The sequence below is a fragment of the Orycteropus afer genome, unplaced genomic scaffold (assembly GCF_000298275.1).
Source record: "Orycteropus afer afer isolate SDZICR_OR568_19922 unplaced genomic scaffold, OryAfe1.0 scaffold00003, whole genome shotgun sequence".
Taxonomy (NCBI): Eukaryota; Metazoa; Chordata; class Mammalia; order Tubulidentata; family Orycteropodidae; genus Orycteropus; species Orycteropus afer.
The window spans coordinates 21,925,622-21,947,547 of NW_006921590.1; positions in this window are offsets into that span (position 1 = coordinate 21,925,622).

Genomic DNA, 21,926 nt, shown 5'->3' on the forward strand with positions numbered 1-21,926 from the left:
CTTAACCCTGCCTGAAGCAAAGAAGAGATGATATAGGTCAAACCTGAACACAGTGAGCTTAAATTTAATTTGACTAAGAAAAGTTGAAACTGTCTTTGTTAAGCAAAAGTTGACTAGAATAAGTTTTGTTACAACTGGGATAAAAGGAGGTTGAAATAAAAATTTAAGTGATTCTTTTCACCAACAGAACCTCAACTTCATCGGAGTAGCAATGTGTCTAGCTAAAAAAACAGCATTTTCAAGTATTCTTTGCAGACGGGGGTGATCAATTGAGAAGGAAGCAGAAGTTGTTGGGTGGAACATCAGGAAAAAAATAAAAAATAAAGTGCCTCAGCTGAAAACTGCCTTTCTGTTCCTTTTTTTCCTCTTTCTTTCTGTGAATGTGATGGCTAGAGCTGCAGTCACCATTTGTAACCAAGAGCAAAAGACCAAGAGAATCACAGAGACCTTGACCCTGGCATCCTTGAGCCATTGACTCCATGCAAGCAACCACCTGTTCTAGATTCTTCATTATGTGAGAAAAATAACCATTAATTTGTTTGAGCCAGTATTTCTCAGGCTTTTATGCAGACACCTAACTACAATTCTGAACTGATTCAAAGAAGAAAGTATACCTACTCCTCACTTACCAAAGATCTTGGTATCCAATATTTCAAATTTATGACATAGTAAAGAATCTACTATCCCACTATTTTGGGCATTAATGACATATGTCTGCCAGTAATGAATGTCAAGGTGTTAGGTGAGATCAATCCTGGTTTTGATGGTTAAGGTTATGTGTCAACTTGGCTAGGCTATAATTCTTAGTGGTTCATAATGATGTAATTTAGCAGTTATGTAATGATGTAGTCATCCCCCATTTTGTGATCTGATGTGGCCATCCTCCATTTTTGCATAACACTTATTTTTGCATAATAATCTCATCTTTGGTACCTAACTATATTGATAAGTGAGGAGTGGGTATATAAATTCCCAGAGATAATCATTGATAATATGTTGTCTTACAACTTTCCAGAATTTTTAAATTTTATATGTATATTTAATATTCTAAAAAATAGGGTTACATTACGGAATTTGGTGTGAAGGTTAAAGCAAAACTTTAAAAAAACAAATGTCCTGCAAGTCCATAAGAAGCTCAGTATATTAGATGGATCACACATTGACTGGTTATAGAGCTTTAAAGGATCAATTCCAAATGATGCTACCAAGTCATCTTGGATTTTAGCAATAATAAATCTTTTACAGAAAAACATGAAACTCTATGATCTACATTCTCAGGTCAGAGCTAATAAACTTGGAAATCAGAAGCAACAAGTCATTTGTAATTTCAGGTAGTTCAAAGGAAAAAAGAGGTATCATACTAAAAATGCTAATTTGAAAAATGTGTTTATCAGCTGTGGTGGTCATGAGAATATGCTTCCCAGATCTCCAACTGCAGGGAACATAAATGACTGAAAACCCCAGCTGCTGCATTCTGAAGTCCACTGCTGCCTTTACACCAAGGCCATGCCTCTATGGGATACTCTCATTCAATATTTGCGCAAGGCAAGTCTATTCTTGTAGTCCTGTTCCTGTGAGACACAGGACTCCTCAGATGGGTGACTGACTGCCTTGAGGACTTCCTGATAATTTTGCCAAACTTTGGCTAGAAGTACACTACAACCTGAGATGCTCCCACCTGACCTGTGTTCTTTCCCTCTCTCCTTCATGTGAAATCAGATATACATCGTGGTCCATTGGCTCTCTTGACCTTCCCTTGACTTTTCCCTAAAACATTTCTTGCACATTTAATACTGTTTTGTTATCTGCTTTTTGGAGGAATCAAACTAACACATTCATAGGAACAATACCTTTCACCAGGAGGTGATTATTATTTCCCCTGTGAGAGTGCATCCTGCTTAGAGCTTAGAGTATAGAGAAAGATCCTGATCGTAGCTTAGTTACCTTATACTTTGATTTGTGATATTATTTCTAGGTGTTTCCTTTTCCTAGAGAGTTGAGAAATTTAAGTTAGAATGTGTTGCCCTCACTCAAGCAACCCTAGTTCAGAACACACCTCTGTTGTTGTTAGGTGCCGTTGAGTCAGCTCTGACTCACAGTGACTCTATGTAAAACAGAATGAAACACTGCTCAGTCCTGTGCCAGCCTCACAATACTTACTATACCTGAGCCCGGCGCTGCAGTCATTGTGTGAATCCATCTCACTGAGGGCCTCCCCCTTTTTCATTGACCCTCCACTTTACCAAGCATGATATACTTCTCCAGGGAGTGGTCCTTTCTGATATGACCAAAGTAGGTCAAACTAAGTATGGCCATACTCGCTTCCAAGGAGCATTCTGGCTGCACTTCTTCCAGGGCAGATTTGTTAGTTCTTTTGGCAGCCCATAGTACTTTCATGCCAGCATATATCAACCTCAGCACTGCTGACATTTGGACTGGATAATTCCGTGTTTTGGAGAGATGGTCCTATGCATTGCAGGGCATTCAGCAGTTTGTCTGGCCTCTACCCACTAGATGCCAGCAGCATCCCTCTCTCCATAGATGAGACAACCCAAACTACCTATGTTGTTGTTGTTGTTGTTGTTGTTGTTATGTGCCATCAAGTCGGACCTGACTCATAGCGACCCCTCCTTGGGTTTCCGAGGCAGTATCACTACAGAAGTAGATTGCCCCATCTTTCTTCCTAGGGGTGGCTGGTGGGTTTGAACCATCAGCCTTCTGGTTAGCAGTGAAGTGCCTTAGGTACTAAGCTACCAGAGCTCCCTATAAACTACCTATAGCCACTGTCAAATGTCCTCTAAGGAGACAAATTGCCCCTAAATGAGAATCTCTGCTTTACTTCCTCAAGGATCAACTTGCCTTCACCCTCTGCCCATTCAGTTTGTTTTGCATATGCTAAATGCTGCTAGATTAATCTTCCCAAGCAAAAGGCTTATCATATCATCCTCCCAATCAAAATTTTTCAATGAGTCTCTATTACCTAAATATATATATATATATATATATATATATATATATATAAAGTGACCTTCAAGGCCCTCTAGCTTTTCCCCCTAGTTTTATCCATACTTCTGCCATTATCTCCCACTTTTTACCCCTCTCACTGGATGTTCCAGCCAAATCAAATTGCTTACAATTGTCCTTACACCCTCCACACTTGCTAACTTTTTGTGATAGTTGGAGTTGTGTGTCAACTTGGCTAGACCACAGTTCTGTGTAGTTTGAGCTGTTGTGGTGTGGTTTTTCCCATGATAGGATCAGATGACTATATTCTCAGAGGCCAATCTGTTGAAAGGGAGTTTCCCTAGGGGTGTGGACTGCTTCCAGTATATCCAAGGTCATCCTGGGAAGAGAGACATTCTTCTGTAGATCAGGATTCTGTTGTGTATACAACTGTCCATGAGTGAACAGTCCACCATTCGGCCTGGAGATCTTGGATTCGTTATTCATTGGAGTCAACAGCCAGTGTACTGCCTGCCAGCCTTGAGCTCCTCAGCCCCTGCAGTTGCAAGAGCCAGGAAAAGCCTCCAGTTTGATGTTTGATCCAGGAACTTTGGTACTTGCCAGCGTCTATAAGTGTGTGAACCATTTTCCTAAGATAAATTTCTCTACATATATACATATATATAAGCTTTACTGGTTTTTGTTTCTCTAGAGAACCCAGTCTAATACACTCTTAATACTTTCTCTACCTGGAATTCCTCCCAATTCCTTGGGTCAAGATCCCACCTATTCTTCAGACACCACCTTACCCATGAAGTCTTCTCTTGTCATCTTGTCAAAGGAACTTCTATTTCCATTTAATGCCTATGATACTGATCTAACTGTTATAAGGTATCTACAATGACAAGTATTGATGTGCATACCTTACCCCTCCAGAATTCATGTGTATACATGCTCTGGCAAAGTTCACTTTCTTGCTCTGGATCCTTCATCTGGTTCATCATCTCAGCCCTGGTCTCTGGGGCTTCAGACAGCAGCCAGTCATCTGACTTGCCAATTTGGATGCATCAGCCCCTGCCATCATGTGAGTGAAGAGAATCCTCCAGACCAGCACCTGACCCACGGATGTGGGATTTGCCAGCCTCCACATGAGACCTGTCCTTAGCAGTTCATGAGTTCTGTAAAATGTTGCAGTAAAATACAGAACCATAAGATAGCAGGGAAAGTAATGAGAGGAGGAGGATGAATTGATGTTAGAGATGAAGTGGTATAGCACTTTGGAAAAGGTGGACATTTGAGACATCTTTAACCTCTACCTCATAGGGACCAGACTTGTGCTGATCCTTCTAAAAGAAATTATTCAAGCAAGTTCCCTTTCATTCATCTGGATGATGTTGATAATCATGCACCTGCCAGAGTGAGAAAATACACAGAAATTGCTTCCTTCATTGATTCTGTCAACAGATATCACAATGAATTGCTATTAGTATCCTAATCTATTTTGATCCCCCTTATTTTGTACTTCTCCCTCCCAACCACCACCTTCCTATCCTCATGGAATTGTCTGCCAATGCCCACAAATGCCACCTCTTGTCTTAACCCCACTCTCCCCTTCTCCTCTTGGCTCCCACTATGCCTTCTCCTGTGGAAGGGAGGGGGCAGTTGTTGTAGGTGCTGTAGTTAGAAGGAAAGAGACAAGCCCCAGTGGAAGCCTAATTTAAAACTCAACCACTTCAATTTGTAGCTTCTTTTGTGTGGACAGTGGAGGACTTTTGCTTTGTATCCCAAGGAATGTGCTCTTTGGCTTCCCTGGGCCATACCTGATCCAGTCACCATTCTTGCCATGATGCTAGCTGCCACCAAGTAGCCCAAGGTGCCCCCACCTTCCAGCTCCATGGTTTACTGCCAAGTCCCAGGCCTGCTCACTCTCCACAGGAGCCAACAGTATTGAAGAGTTGTTCTCTCCCACATCCATTGTGGCCCAGCTCATGCTTTAAGAGTTTGGTCTTGCTTTGTTCCAATATACCATAGTACAAACTTTTGCTAAAATATGGTATACCAGAAAAGAAAGGCCCCTGGAAAGCCCAAGCAAAGACTTTAATAGCAAAATTTTAACAGATTCCTCCTCTGTGTTCTCGACCTGAGTTTAGCAGACATAGGCTGTACAGTCTCAGATATTTAACCTCTGAGGGCTGGGGTTTCCTTCTTTCTAAAAAAAAAAAGTAGTGAGCCCAGCAGGAAATGTTATTCCCAGCATATAAATTCTGGGAGTTTAGAAGTAAGCATAGATTTTATGAAATCTTTAGATCATGGTCCCAAGGAGAATTTGAGGTCAACTTAAGACTGTAACTCAACATCAAAAATGCCCATTCCAGAGTCTCTTGAGTCCATGTAGCCGATGGTTCTAGAAAGTAAAAGTATAACCAATCTAGAGTTTTCAGTAGCAAGGATATTAAGAACAATGGCAGATATAAGCCAGCTACTTAGGTAAGGGTTTCACATGTATTAACTCTTTTAATTCTCACAACAAGGCTAGAAAGAGCTTTTACACAGGAGGAAACAGAACTCCTTATTTTGCATGGGTACATGTACAACTCCTCATACCCAGTTCAGTATACAGTGTGCTTTTAAATCCAGCTGGCAGCATCTAGCATCTACACTAAGAAATAACCAACTGGTTGGTCCTCATGCCTATAAGCCAAGTATCAGACATAGACTGTTCAATGCATTATGCCAAAATAAGATGGACTAATGTAAAATTCTAATACTTGTGAACTACAGAATTATGTTATACAGTTCCCTAAAACTGAACCAAATTGATGATGCTGATAGCTAACATTTCTGGGCAGACCCTCTGCTCAAAACATTTTATGTGCTATTTCATTCACTGCCACAGCCACCAGCCTTTAAGTGTTCCCATTTATAGAGGAGAAAAGGAGGGTGAGAGAAGTCAGCCAACTTCCCTTAGATCACACAGCTAGGAAGTAAAGATCTGGGATTAGACCTCAAGGCTTTGTCTTGCTAGAGAGTTCCTACTTTTAACCACACAGTGTGCTGGCATATGTAAAATATTTTATATAAAAATAGAAAAATATTGGGAGCAGAGAGAGGAAAAAATGGGGAAATTTATAAACTCACAGGACCTGGAATTTCCAGCAGAAATTTTCCCTTGACTACCCTGGAAAATGAAAGCATCAAGCCACAGGGAAGGGAAAGCATGAAACAGCCAAGGAGCCCTTTTGCTGGTGTGGGGGTGGGGAGCATTGTCTCACCTCAATGATTTCTCTTTCTTCAAATTCACTTCATCTTTCCTGAACCCCTATCATTCAGTTCTAACAATGCCTTTTCTCCTTGCTTCAAAAACCTGTCATCTGTCCTAGTGGATGATTTTTATTGACTCTCTCTTTTCTTCGAGACTCCTGACTTATAGGAATGCATATTAGAATTTATAAACTTACTTTCAAAGACATCACAGGAACAGTACACAATTTTTCACACATTAGTTTGTCCCCTCCTAAGAAAAATAAGCTTACAATGGAATGCAGTGAGTTAAAGGAAAGGTCTTAAGTGATAGCAATTGATTTTCTGTGAAGTCTATTCTTAGAATGCCTTTTAGAGAGCAGCAGGAGTCCCCCACACACTTCCCAGGGGGTCTCAGACCCATTCTTCCCTCATCTCTTGCAAGTCAGAACCTCATCTAGGTGTCAAGTCTCACAGAAGAGCTGTGGGGCTCAGCTTCAACCTTCATTATCTGTTCCAAGGTAGCAGGCTGCTCTCTGAGTGGCCTAACACCAGCTCATACAACACACACCAGCAGCTTTCAGTCAGACAATGTGGGTATGATTACTGACTTTAATCTGGTAGTAGGGGGGTGGGGACAAAACTGTCAATCAAAAGCCTTGTTAAGACAAGTTTCAGACTGCACGCTGCTTCAGGAAGCCTGTGGAGAATACAGCCAAGGTCATGAATGATTCCTGGATCCTCTTCTTCACAACTAAAAAGACATTAGGGAGACTGTGATACAAAACAACTTTTTCATAAGGAAATTAATTTTAAAAATGTTAACCTAAGAGACATAGTTTAAGATCAGCTCTGACCAATAGATTTATAATGTGAGCTATTTTTGTTAGGTGTTGTTGAGTTAGGTGATAGCGACCATATGTACAACAGAATGAAAAACTGCCTGGTCCTGCATCATCCTCAACATCGTTGCTATTTTTCAGCCCATTGTCACTGCCACTGTGTCAGTCCATCTCGTGGAGGGTCTTCCCCTTTTTTGCTGGACTTCTATTTTACCGAGCATGATGCCCTTCTCCAGGGACTGGCCCCTTCTGATAACATGTCCAAAATTCATGAGACACAGTCTTGCTATTCTCACTTCCAAGGAGCATTCTGGCTGTACTTCTTCCATGACAGATTTGTTTGTCCTTCTGCCAGTCTATAGTATTTTCAGTATTCTTTGCCAATAGCACAGTTCAAATGCATTAATTCTTCTTTGGTCTTCCTTATTCATTGTTCCTCTTTCACATGCATATGAGGTGATTGAAAATACCACCACTTGGGTCAGGTGCATCTTAGTTCTCAATGTGACATCTTTGCTTTTTAATGCTCTAAGAGTTCTTTTGCAGCAGATTTGTCCAATGCAATATGTCATTTGATTTCTTAACTGTTGCTTCCATGGGTGTTGATTGTGGATCCAAGTAAAATGAAATCTTTGACAACTTCAATCTTTTCTTCATTTATCATGATGTTGCTTATTGGTCTAGTTGTGAGGAGGTATGTATATATAGAAAGATACAGAGAGAGAGAGAGAGAGGTGTAATTCAGGCTTTAGTCTTTGATTGTTGTGCCCAGGTTATGAAGGAGTAGTTCGGGGCGAGGAATTTTGCTAACACACGACAATGCAAAAAGCAATAGGAAAGTTTATTAGCTAACTTAAGTTAGGGTCCTTGCTTTCACCCCCGCAATGGGTTGAGCAAAAGACCCCATGCTCTTACATTAAGAGATTTTTATAGAGGAACATAGGGTGGAGTAGATAATTTGGTTTTTATGATAGGGGTTTGGGAATTTGGGGCAGGTTGGAATCCCCCCCCCCTTTCAAAGGGCCGGGCAGATCTCTTTGATATGTGCAAACTCTCTGCGAATGGGGGGGGGAGGGTGAGAGCCCTCGTAGTCTTCAAAGGTGGGTGAGAGGCTTTTTGGAGCCATGCAGATTTCTGATAAAAGGCTCTGAGGTATGGGACATTTACTACAGGCATTAGGGTTCAGCATGGGACGTGTCAATCTACCTGGAGGCATTAGGGCTCAGCATGGGACATGCCAATCTCCATACTAAAGGCTTCTGGTTAAAAGATCTTTCAGGTTCTACATGATCTTCATCAGTAAGTGCTTCAAGTCCTCTTCACTTTCAGGAAGTTTATGTAATCTCCATATGGCAGGTTGTGAATGAATCTTCCTCCAATCCTGATGCCATGTTCTTCTTCATATACTCCAGTTTATCGGATTATTTGCTCATTGTAAAGATTGAGTAAGTATGATGCAAGGATAAACTCTGATCCTCACCAATCCTGACTTTAAACAATGCACTATTCCCTTTCTGTTGGAATGACTGGCTCTTCATCTATGTCCAGGTTCCATAGGAGAACAAGTATATGTTCTGGAATTCTAGTTCTTTGCATTATTATCCATAATTTGTTACAATCCATACAGTCAAATGCCCTTGAATAGTCAACAATACACAGGTAAATATTTTTCTGGTATTCTCCATTTTTAGCCAAGATCCATCTGACATCAGCAATGATGTCCCTCATTACATGTCCTCTTTTGAATCCAGCTTGAATTTCTGGCAGTTCACTGCTCTGGATACAACTGCTTTTAAATTACCATCAGCAAATTTTACTTACATGTGATATTAATGATATTGTTTGAAAATGTCAGCATTTTGTTTGATCACTTTTCTTTGGAATAGGCACAAATATGGATCTTTTCCATTTTTTATAGCTGTCTTCCAAATTTCTTGTCATAGATGAGTGAGCACTTCTGGCATTGCATTCATTTATTGAAACACTTCAATTGGTATTCTGTCAATTTCTCGAGCCTTGTTTTTCAGTAGTGCCTTCAGGTGAGCTTGGATTTCTTCCTTCAATACCATTTGTTCTTGATCCTGAAATGGATAAACATTGACCAATTCTTTTGGGTACAGTGACTCTGTGTATTCCTTCCATCTTCTTGGATGCTTCCTGTGCCATTCAATATTTTCCCCAAGTATTGCAACTTCAGGCTTAAATATTTTCTTCTGTTCCTTCAGCTTGAGAAATGCCAAACATGTTCTTCCTTTTAGTTTTCTAACTCCAGCTTTTTGCACATTTCATTGTAACACTTTGTCTTCTCTAGCTGCCCTTTAAAATCTTCTGTTTTGCTCTTTTATTTCATTTTTTCTTCCATTCACTTTAGCTATTTTCCAGTCAAGATCAAGTATCAGAGTCTCTTCTAACATCCATATTGACCTTTTCTTCCTTTCCTGTCTTTCTAATGTCCTTTTTCTTTTTTCATGTATCATTTTCTTGATGTCACCACATAACTAATCTGGTTTTTGGTCATTAGTGTTCAATGAATCAAATTTACTCTCGAGATGGAATTTAAATTCAGGTGGGATATTTTCAAGGTTGTACTTCGGCTCTCATGGACTTGGTTTAGTTTTCTTCACCTTCAACTTGAACTTGCATATGAACAATTAATGGTTTGTTCTGCAGTTGACCCCTGGCTTTGTTCTGATTGATGATACTGAGCTTCCCCACCATCTTTTTCCACAAATGTAGTTGATTTGATTCCTGTGTATTCCATCCAGTGAGGTCTATGTGTAAAACTGCCATTTATGTTGTTGGAAAAAGGTATTTCCAATGAATAAGTTGTTGGTCTTGCAAAATTCTATCATGTAATCTTGGAGTGGTTTCTATCACCAAGTCCATATTTTCCAGCTACTGATCTTTCTTGTTTCCCACTTTTGTATTCCACTCATCAGTAATTATCAATACATCTTGATTGTATGCTTGATCAATTTCTGACTGCAGAAGTTGCTAAAAATCTTCAATTTCTTCACATTTGGCATTAGCGGTTGATGAGTAAGTTTGAAAAGTAGTCATATTAACTGGTCTTCCTTGTGATGTATGGATATTATACTGTCACTGACAGTGTTGTACTTCAAGATAGATCTTGAAAAGTTCTTTTTGATCATGAATACGATGCCATTTCTTCAGTTTGTCATTTCCAGCATAGTAGACCACATATTTGTCCAATTCAAAATGGCCAAAACCAGTTCATATCAGCTCACTGATTCCTAGGATATCGATCTTTATGTTGTTCCATTTCATTTTTGATGACTTCTTATTTTTCTAGATTCTTTCTTCATACATTCTACCCATCTGTCAGTTTGTCATTCTGTGGTGGCCTGCACATTACTATGATGCTAGAAGCTATGCCACTGGTATGACAAATACCAGCAGGGTCATACATGGTGGACAGGTTTCAGTGGAGCTTCCAAACTAAGACAGACTAGGAAGGACTTGGAGATGTACTTCTGAAAAAAATCAACCCGTGTTAACCTTGTAAATAGCAGCAGAACATTGTCTGATATAGTGCAGGGGGATGAGCCCCTCAGGTTGGAAGGCATTCAGAATATGACTGAAGAAGTGCCTCCTCAAACTAGAGTCAACCTTAATGATATGGATGGAGTAAAGTTTTCTGGACCTTGAGTCAATTCCAACCCATGTCATCCCCATGTGTGTAGAGCAGAACAGCTCTATAGGGTTTTCAATGTTGTGACCTTTCAGAAACAGATTACCAGGCCCATTTTCTGAGGTTCTGCAGTGTGGATTTGAACTGCCAACCTTTCAGCAAATAGTCAAGTGCTTAACCATTTGCATCACCCAGTAACTGCTCAATTAGGACTAGCCACATTTCAAATTCTTTATTGAGACATATGTGAATCATGGCTACTGTACTGGATAGTGCAGATATATATGTTGCTTAATGTTAGTACAGATGTGCATTGCTTTAAGAAGATCTTATCAATAACATTCAGGATTCACATAAAACCAGGGCACATAATTACTGCATTTCAGTTTTCTCTCCACCAACTTGTAAACACTTTGAAGAAAGCACCCAGGCACGTAGTAGTTCCATGTTTTTGAATGATGTTGATAATTTAGTGGATGATTAGGTTTATCTGGTTATAGGTTTTCTTTAAATAAGAAATTTTTCTTGATTTATAAAATTCAACATTATTCTATTTACAAACATTTCACTCTTTGGGGAATCTCACACTTATCCAACTGTATAACCAACACTTTAAGACAGCTTATACTCACCATGCCTAAGACTAAATTTTTTATCCTTCCCCTTAACCCCACCCCCCCCAGAATTTGTTATTGTTGTTGTTCTATCTACAGTCTTATGCATCTTAGTTGACAGCAACTCCATTTTTTCAATTTTTCTGGCTAAAAATTTTGGAGTCATCTTTACTACTGTCTCTCTCATATCACACATCAAATGTGTAAACATGTTTTGCTGGTTCTACCTTAAATTTTCCCTAGTATCTAATCACTTCTCACAAACTTGCCTGCTATAATTCTGGGCAAAGCCACCACCCTGTCATTCTTGTTTTACCATCAGAGCAAGGCTTCTACTTTTCTTCCCCAAAGTCTAGTCTCAGCTCAGCATCCAGATCTTTTTAAAATGTAAGCCAGGAAGATTTCTGGTAAAATGGAGAACAGACAGGCAAGCTACACAGATCCACTTCAACAAAGAAAAGGGAAACCAATTGACACAGATACACAAGACAATCCAGGTGCCCTGAACTTTGAAAGGAAGGATACAGAAGTGAATTAAACACCAACTAGTAAAAGAACCTGAATGAACACAAAGAGTAAGGAGACAAACAGAGCTGTGGAGTGTCAGCTGTCCTGATGGCATGGACAGCCTGAATATTTCCAAGTGGTATTAAGACTTGAGAATTAACCTAAAATCAGCCTTGCTTACCAAAGGCTGCATGGACTACTACACAGATAGCTGATGACTGAAAAGAGAAACAGCAAAGAAGGAAACAAACTGAGTGGTGGACTTGCGGCTGTCTAGGGACACAGCCAATTTGAAGGTTTACAAGTGGTGGCCATATTGGATATTTAAAGTGACAGCATTCTCATTCAGATTCCAAGGACCTAAGAATAGGGTCCAATTGCCAAAGACAGCACAGACATACGGGAGGCTGACGACTGGTAAGGAGAAAGGTGGTGAGTGCACAAATGCTACCAACTAGAGAATAGAGGGCACAGTACCCTGCTTACTCAGATACATTCAAAGAAAACAAAAATCTTGGGTGAATTGCTCCAACATACAATCAGCAATTAAATATAAACACAAAAAATGTCACAATGTCTCGGAGACAATAAACCATCACAGTTCACACAAAGAAGCAAAATAAAGCAGGCAAAACAAGGGACAAGGATACAGACCCAGAATACATCCCTGAGGGAGAAACAGTATTGGAACTCCCTGATCAGTAATTCAAAAGAATTATATTTAGGACCCTTCAAAGAATTGAGAGATCAAGGAAAACACTGACAAAATTGAGGAAAACACAGAAAAAAACCTGAGAACAATTTTGTAAGACAATACAAGAACAAAATGACAAAATAAATGAAAAGTTAGAAATAATACAAAATCTACAGATAAAAATCCATAAGATTAATACTAAATTCTCAGAAATAGATAACACATTGAATGGGCAAAGGAGTAGAACTGAATCAATGGAAGACAGAATTAGTGGGATTAAAGACAAATACCTCAATACTTCTTTGAAAATGGATCAATCAGAAGAAAGATCAAGACAAAATGAAGAAAGCCTAAGATTCATGTAGGATGCCATCAAAAGGAATAACCTAAGTGAATTGGAATTCCAGAACAGGAAGAGACAAAGAAAACCACTGAGAAAATTGTCCAAGATTTGTCAGGAATTTCCCTGATATAATGACAGATGAGAATATATCCATTCAACAAGTCCAATGAACCCCAAACAGGATAGATGCCACAAGAAAATCACCAAGATATATCATCATCAAACTCATCAAAACCAAAGACAAAGAAAGAATCCTGAAAGCAGCACAGGAAAAACAAAAAGTTAACTACAAAGGGCAACCAATAAGACTAAACTCTGATTTCTTGGAAGAAATCATGCAGGCAAGAAAGCAATAGGATGGTATATATAAAACCCTGAAAGAAAAAAATTTCCAACCAAGAATTATGTACCCAGCAAAACTGTCCCTCAAATATGATGGTGAAATTAGGACATTTCAAGATAAGCATAAATTAAAGGAATTTGTTAAAACCAGACCAACCTTACAAGAGATGCTAAAGGGAGACTTTTGGACAGAGAACCAACAACAGCAAACAACAACCAACCATTAACACACATAATCACAAAACCCAGAAACCAATTCAATTATGGAAGTATCCAAAGTAAATAAGTCTACAAGATGGTAAACAGGGAACCAGAGGCATCAATTGGCAAATGAGGACAACTACAAACCAAAAAGAGGGAAGAAATAGTGTAGTAACAGAACTTCTAAATGGTGAGGAAGTTAAGACAATTGCAAGATAGGACAGACTGTTCTAAACTTGGGAAGAAAATTATAACTCACAGGATAGCCTCAAAGAAAAATGATAAGCCTTCACATCAAAATTAAAAAGAGGACAAGCACAAATATTCAGCAAATACTAAAACAATCATAATGAAGGAAGTGATAACACAATTCATAAACAAATTGAGCTCAGCACAGAAAATTACATGGAACAAAGAAATCAGTAACACGATGAAAAAAAAACACATAACAAAATGACAGCAAAAAATTCATACTTGTCAGTAATTACACTGAATATCAATGGATTAAATGCACCACTTAAGACATGGAGAGTTGCAGACTGGATAAGAAAACATAACCCATCAATATGTGGTTTACAAGAGATGCACCTTAAAGAGGAAGACACAAATAGAGTAAAATCAAAGGTTGAAAAAAGATATATCAAGCAAAAGGCAACCATAAAAGAGCAGGAGTGGCAATATCAATTTCTCATAAAACTCATTTTAAGACAAAAACCACCATAAGAGACAAAGAAGGACATTATATAATGATTAAAGGATGAATTGAAGAGGACATAGCCATAATAAATATCTATGCACCCAATGAAAGAGCTCCAAAATACATAAATCAGACTTTAACGGAATTGAAAAGACAAATAGATGACTCCACATTCATAGTAGGAGACTTTAATACACCACTTTCAATTAAGGTTAGAACAACTGGAAAGAAGCTCAACAAAGACACAGAAGAACTAAATAACACAATTCACTAACTTGACCTTATAGGCATCTACAAAGCACTTCACCCAACAACAGCCCATGTTCCAGTGCACATAACATTTTCCAGGATAGACCATATGTCAGGCCACAAAACAAGCCTTAATAAATTGAAAAACATTGAAATACAGTAAAGCATCTTCTCAGATCACAATGCTATCAAATTAGAAATCAACAATAGGAAGATCAATGGAAAAAGAGCAAATACATAGCAACTAAATAACATCCTCCTTGAAAATAACTGGGTAATAGAAGAAATAAAAAATGAAATTTAAAAATTCCTGGAATCAAACAAGAATGAAAACACAACATGCCACAATCTTCGGGACACAGCAAAAGCAGTGATCACAGGCCAATTTATAGCAATAAATGCACACTTCAAAAAAGAAGAAAAAGCCAAAATCAACACCCTAACCCAACATCTCCAAAAATTAGAAAAAGAGCAGCAAATGAAGCCTACAGTCACCAGAATAAAAGAAATAATAAAGATTCAAGCAGAAATAAATGAAACAGAAAATAGAAAGACAACAGAAAAAATCAACAAGACTATTGTTGTTAGGTGCCATCGAGTCAGCTCTGACTCACAGCAACCTATGTACAACAGAAGGAAACACTGCTCAGTCCTGTGCCAGCCTCACAATATTTGCTATACCAGAGGCCATCATTGCAGCCACTGTGTCATCCATCTCATTGAGGGCCTTCTCCTTATTATTGACCCTCTACTTTACTGAGCATGATATCCTTCTCCAGGGAATGGTCTCTTCTGATATCATGACCAAAGCAGGTCAGATGAAGTCTGGCCATTCTTGCTTCCAAGGAGCATTCCAGCTGCACTTCTTCCAGGACTGATTTGTTAATTCTTCTGGCAGTCCATAGTACCTTCAGTATTCTTCACCAACACCACAATTCAAAAGCATCAATTTTTCTTCAGTCTTCCTTATTCATTGTCCAGCTCACATGCATATGAGGTGATTGAAAATACTATGGCTTGGGTTAGGTGCACCTTAGTCTTCAAAGAGACACCTTTGCTCTTCAGCACTTCAAAGAGGTCTTTTGCAGCAGAGTTGCCCAGTGTAATATGTCATCTGATGGTCTTGGGCATCCTAAATCAGACAACCATATGATCTATATATAATCAACAAGACTGGAAATTGGTTTTTTGAAAAGATTAATAAAACTGACAAACCACTGGCAAATTTAACAAAGGAAAAGAGGAAGAGAATACAAATAACATGAATAAGAAATGAATTGGGTGACATCACAACAGAACAAACAGAAATTAAAAGGATATTATCAGGATACTATGAAGAAACTATATTCTAAAAAATTTGAAAATCTAGAAGAAATGGATGGATTTCTGGAAACATACTATGTACCTAAACTAACACAGACTGAAGTGGAAAATTTGAACAGACCCATAACAGAAGAAGAAATGAACAGGTCATAAAAAAAAATACGACCAAAAAGAAAAACCCAAGCCCAGATAGTTTCACTGAAGAATTCTACCAAACGTTCAAAGAACTGACACCAATCCTATTCAAACTATTGCAGTACATAGAAAAGGATGGAATCCTCCCTAATTCATCTTATGAAGCAAGCATAATATTGATACCAAAACTAGGCAAAGATATCACTAAAAGGAAAAACCATAGACAAATATCCCTTGTGAGTATAGATGCAGAAATCTTCAACAAAATCTTAGCTAATAGACTCCAACGACATATCCAAAAACAATGCATTATGACCAAGTGGAGTTCATACCAGGTATGCAAGGATGCCCAACCTTCTTTCCGAGGAGTGGCTGCTAGGTTTGAACTGCCAGCCTTCTGGTTAGCAGTCAAGTGCCTTAGGCACTATGCTACCAGAGCTCTAGTCAGGGCAATAAAGCAAGAAAGGGAAATCAAAGGCATCCAAATTGTAAGGAAGAAGTAAAACTAGCCCTATTTGCCAATGATATGATTCTATACATAGAAAACCCAAGAGACTCAGCAAGAAAACTACTGGAACTAATTGAGGGATTTAGCATAGTGGCCGGATACAAGATCAACATACAAAAATCAGTTGGATTTCTCTACTCCAACAAATAGATTGCTGAAAAGGAAATAAGGAAATCAATACTATTTGAATAGCTACTCAAAAAATAAAATACTTGGGAATAAATCTCACTAGGGATTTGAAGGAGCTCTGGTGGTGTAGTGCCTGAGGCACTTGACTGCTAATCAGAAAGTTGGCATTTCAAACCCATCAGGCACTCCATGGAAGGAAGACTGGTCAATCTACTTCTGTAAAGTTTTACTCTCTCAGAAACACAAAGGAGGTCGCTATGAGTTGGAATTGACTCGATGGCAATGAGTTTTATTTTGTTTTGCTTAGGGACACACAAGACCTGTAAAAAGAAAACTACAAAATACTACTTCAAGAAACCATAAGAGATCTGCACAGATGGAAGAACATCCCATGCTCATGGATAGGAAGATTGAACATTGTGAAAATGTCAATACTACCCAAATCAATCTATACATTCAATGCAATCCCAATCCAGATTCCATCAACATTCTTTAAGGATATGGAAAAACTAATCAATAATTTTATATAGAAAAGAAAGAGACCTCGGATAAGCAAAACACTATTGAAGAAGAAGAACAAAGTAGGAAGTCTCACACTCCCAGATCTCAAAAACTACTATACAGCCACAGTAGTCAAAACAGCCTGGTATGGGTACAACAGCAGACACATAGACCAGTAGAACAGAATTGAGAACCTAGAAATAGATCCATCCAGCTATGGTCAGCTGATTTTTGACAAAGAGCTGAAATCCATTAAATGGGGAAGAGATGGTCTCTTTAACAAATGGTGCTGGAAAAGCTGGATATCCATTTACAGGAAAATGAAATAAGATCTGTACCTCACACCATACACAAAAACTAACTCCAGATGGATCAAAGGCTTAAATGTGAAACCTAAAAGTACAAAGTTCCTCAAGGAAAAGCTAAGGGCAAACATAGGGGCCCTCATTTATGGCATAAATAGACTGTCAAGCATAACCCAAAATGCACAAAAACCAGAAACAAACTAGATGAATGGAACCTTCTAAAAATTAAATTTTCATGTGCTTCAAAAGATTTCTCCAAAAGACTCAAAAGAGAACCTACAGATTGGGAAAAAATATTCAGCAACAACATATCTGACAAGGGACTAATATATAAAATTTATAGTTTTGTTTATAAAGTAAAATTTTATAACACCTAACATCAAAAAGACAAACAATCCAATTTAAAAATGGGCCAAAAACATGAATAGACACTTCAACAAAGAGAATATTCAGACGGCCAATAAACACATAAAGAAATGTTTAGGATCATTAGCTATTAGAGAGATGCAAATCAAAACAACAAGATACCATCTTGCCCCAGCACTAACATTAAAGTTCAACAAGATAGAAAATAACAAATGCTGGCGAGGATGTGGAGAGACTGGGACTCTCATACACTGCTGGTGGAACCATAAAATGATATAACCACTGTGGAAAGCAGTATGACAATTCCTTAAAAAGTTGGAATTAGAAATACTACTTGATTCAGCAATCCCATTACTAGGTATATATCCTAAAGAAGTGAGAGCCACGAAAAGAACATATATATGCACACCCATGTTCATCACAGCACTATTTACAATAGCAAAAAGATAGAAACAACCTAGGTGCCCATCAACAGAAGAATGGATAACCAATGGAATACTATGCAACACTAAATAATAAGATAGAATCTGCAAAGCACGGCATAAGGTGGATGAACTTGGAGGACACTGTGCTGAGTGAAAGTCAATCACAGAAGACAAATATTGTATTAGTTCATTATTGTAAAAAGTCAAGGAAAGGTTTATATATGGAAGGAAACTTTGTTTATTGGTTACTAGGGGTGGGAAACTTTGTTTATTGGTTACCAGGGGTGGGAAGGGAAGGGAGGAAACACTGCAAAAATTTAAAAAATAATAAAGTAAAATAAAAAGTAAACCAAGTCCATCTTGTTTACAAGGCGCTTTGGTGGCGTAGTGGTTAAGGCATTGGGCTGCCAACCAGAAGGTCAGTAATTTAAACCCACGAGCTGCTCCATGGGAAGAAAATGAGGTGATCTACTTCTATAAAGATTTACAGCCTTGGAAATCCAATAGGGGTCGCTATGAGTTGGAATCAACTTAATGGCAGTGATTTTTTTGGGGGGGCGAATCCTATATAATTGGGAATCCCCATTTCATACTGAGTTAAAATCAAGGTACTTACAATGTCTATAAAGCCATTGTTATATAATGGGCAAAGTACTTACAATGCCTTTTGCCATTACTTCTTGGCCTCTCTTCCTCTACTCTCCTTCTTGCTCAGTCTGTTCCAGCCACACTGGTCCCTTGCTGTTCCTCAAACACGTCAAGCATGCCCTTGTTTACAGACCCACGCCCTTGTCAACATTCTTCCTCTAGATAACCACATTTCTCACTCTCACACCTCCTTCAAGTCTTGCTCAAATCTCCCCTTCTCAGGGGTCCATTCTCTGATCACCTCTTTTAACCTTACTCACTCCCCAGTTTCAATTTCCCACGTCTGTACGCCTAATCCTTCTTATCCAGATCTACTTCTTTTCCATAGCCCTGAAACATTCTTCCTCCAGATGTTCACATGGCTCACTCCCTCCATCACCTGGCACCTCGCACACGGAAGGCATTAAATTAACATTTGATCAATGAATTAATTTCTATTATACAACATAGGTATACCAGTAAAATTGTCAATAGCTTAAAAAAATATTTATTGATCTTTTCTTCCAGTTCCATCCACAGACAATTTATGGGCAATTTTATTCATTGTTTAGTGGCTTTATTACAGCAAAATGCAGGATCAATTTTCACAAAAGTTATAAAATCTATCCAATTTCTCTTCCTTATGTTGCCACCTTGCCTTTCAACACTGAGCTCCTTACACCTCTTCCACTTCCTCTCCTGTTCTTTTTGAATGCCAGTTTAGGCCAGATACAGCTAATACTATACTCTATCACTGTCCAATAGAACAGTGATGGAGATATTCTGTATTTTCACTCTCCACTATAATAGCCACTAGCTACATGTAGCTCTTGAACACTTGAATTGTGGCTAGAGGAATTGAATTTTTTATTCAGTTTTAATTTAAATAACCATATGTGGCCGGTGATTACCATATTGGATAGTGAAGCTCCATCCATAAAGAACATTTATAAGCTCTTTGAGGAAAAAGATACCTTTTTACCAAAGTACCCTTACAAGTATCTTATTTATTATTAATTCAATTAACAAGAAAACCAGTTAGTATTTCTTCCTTATTTAGAACTTGGGGAAGTTGGTTTTATTATTATTATTATTATTGTGATTTGGGTGTAGGTTTACAGAGCAAATTCACTTTCCATACATCAGTTCACATACACTTTGTCTCATGACATTGACCACAGTTTACCACACTGAAACAGCTCCCCTCCCACTTCCTCCCCATAGTTACCTCTTTCCTGTGTCCATCCCTCCATGCACTCCTGCCCCCTGAACTGTCTCCCTGTGCATAACCAGCCCTTCTTTCTCCCATGATTGTTCTCTCTAAGGAGTGTATCTACCTGAGGTAAATTTTCAACCCATATACCTGTATTTTGTTTGGCTGGAAACCACGGGTGTGGGTTCAATTCCAGTCCTGAAGAGCAGCTGGGGGCCATAGTCTCAGTGGTTCCACCAGGTTCTATCGGACCAGCAAACCTGATCCCTCCCCCTTTTTTTTTTCCTCCAAATGATTTTGAGTTTTGTTCCACATTGTTCTCCCTCTCTATCAAGGATTCCTACATAGATCCCCTTCCAAGTGGATGACAGTGGTAGCCAGGCACCACCTAGTTCTTCTGGTCTCATAGTCATATAGGCTGCAGATCAGATGGTGTACCAGTCACTAGGACTAATTGTTTCCATGAATTTTGGTGTTCTTCATTCTTCTTTGCTCTGGACAAGAAGAGACTCATCATTGCATCTAGAAGGCAGCTTGCTATCTTTTGAGATCCCAGTTGCTACTCACCAAAGTAGGAGTTAGAACAATGTTTTGTACAGTATGTTATGCCAATTGAGCTTGATGTCCCCTGCAACTATGTTTGCAAGTCCGCAGGTTCAACTACATGGTCCCTCTGGGTAGCTGGCTGTGACCATGCAGTGACCACAACCTTGCCCCTTGTCAGCTCTACTATACACCTGGAAATTCTGATCGTTCACATAAACTTATAGGACCACTGTCTGCCAACCCTATATATGTTCTTGGATACACTCCTCATTTCACAGACATACCTAATAGTTCAGCCTGCCTACCTATCTATCCACTCATATACCCATGTTTGCCTTCCCTGACAATGCAGTATTATATGTGCAAAAGGGTTCATCTTTATTGTCTGCACCTCCCATGTACCTCTCTATGTCTTTCTCATCCTCAATGCTGCCATATTGGTCACTCACATTTGGTACATTGCCCTTGTCTTCACCCAAATCAATACTTATCTCTATCTATCTAACAATCTTCCCTTCCCTCCCCTCTCACCCCTGGTAACCAACAAAGAAAATTTCCTTCTATAGATAAACCTTTCCTCAACTTTTACAATAATGGACTAATATTTGTCCTTTTGTGATTGACTTATTTCACTCAGCATAATGTCCTCCAAGTTCATCCACGTTATGTGTTATTTTGCAGATTCTACATTATCCTTTAGTGTTGCATAGTATTCCATTGTGTGTATGTACCATAGTTTGGTTATCCATTCCTCAGTTGATGGACATCTAGGTTGTTTCCATCTTTTGGCTATTGTAAATAGTGCTGTGATAAACATGGGTGTGCATATATCTGTTTTTGTCATGGCTCTCACTTCTTTAGGGTATATACCTAGTAATGGAATAGCTGAGTCAAACGGTATTGCTAGTTCCAACTTTTGAAGGAATCGCCATACTGCTTTCCACAAAGGTTGTACCATTTTACAGTCTCACCAGCAGTGTATGAAAGTCCCAATCTCTCCACAACCTCACCAGCATTTGTTATTTATTGTCTTGTTGAACTTTGCTACTAGTGCTAGAGCAAGATGGTATGTCACTGTTCTTTTGATTTGCCATCTCTCTAATAGCTAATGATCATGAGCATTTCTTCATATGTTTGTTGGCTGCTTGAATATCCTCCTTGGTGAAGTGTCTATTCATGTCTTCCATCCATTTTTTTAATTGGATTTTTTGTCTTTTTGTTATTGAGGTGTTGGGAGTTTTCCATAAATTCTAGAGATAAGTCCCTTGTCAGATATGTCATTACCAAATATTTTTTCCCAGTCTGTAGGTTATCTTTTGACTTTTGGAGAAGCCTTTGGAAGCACATAAAAATTTAATTTTTAGAAGGTCCCAATCATCTGGTTTTTCTTCTGCAGTTTGTGCATTTTGAGTTATGCTTGAGAGCCTATTTATGCCATATATTAGGGCCCCTACATTTGCCCCTAGATTTTCCTTGAGGAACTGTATAGTTTTAGGTTTCACATTTAAGTCTTTGATCCATCTG